The sequence below is a fragment of the Penaeus monodon genome, chromosome 15 (assembly GCF_015228065.2).
Source record: "Penaeus monodon isolate SGIC_2016 chromosome 15, NSTDA_Pmon_1, whole genome shotgun sequence".
Classification (NCBI taxonomy): domain Eukaryota; kingdom Metazoa; phylum Arthropoda; class Malacostraca; order Decapoda; family Penaeidae; genus Penaeus; species Penaeus monodon.
The window spans coordinates 48195386-48195912 of NC_051400.1; positions in this window are offsets into that span (position 1 = coordinate 48195386).

Genomic DNA, 527 nt, shown 5'->3' on the forward strand with positions numbered 1-527 from the left:
AACGAAATCCCACACACGGAAAAAAAGAAAAAAAAATATATATATATAATCAAAATTAAATGGAACAGATACCCAGCAGGCATACCGGTTTAGGGAAATATCTCTCGCATGGATGTTTTAAAAACCCCAAGAATGCCCTTTCTGTGGATAATCTCGAGGACAGGGGGTCTCTTCTCCCCCCCTTTCCCCAAACCAGTGCCAAAGCTCAGTGCCACCCGGGGCCTAGGACGGGCGGGGCTTTTATTAATATTTCTAAGTGATTGTTGTCAGTGTGGTTTGGGGGGGGGGGGTGAAAGAGGGGGGGAGGGGAGGGGTGGGGGGGGGGGGAGGGAGTTAAGGGGGAGGTTGAAAGAGGGGGTGAGGGGAGGGGGTAAGGGGAGGGGGGTAAGGGGAGGGGGTAAGGGGAGGGGGGTGAGGGGAGGGAGTTGAAGGGGGGGTGAGGGGAAGGGGATGAAGGGAGGGAGTTGAAAGAGGGGTGTTGAAGGGGGGGGTGCGGGGAGGAGGGGGAGTGGGTTAGTTGGGAAGTT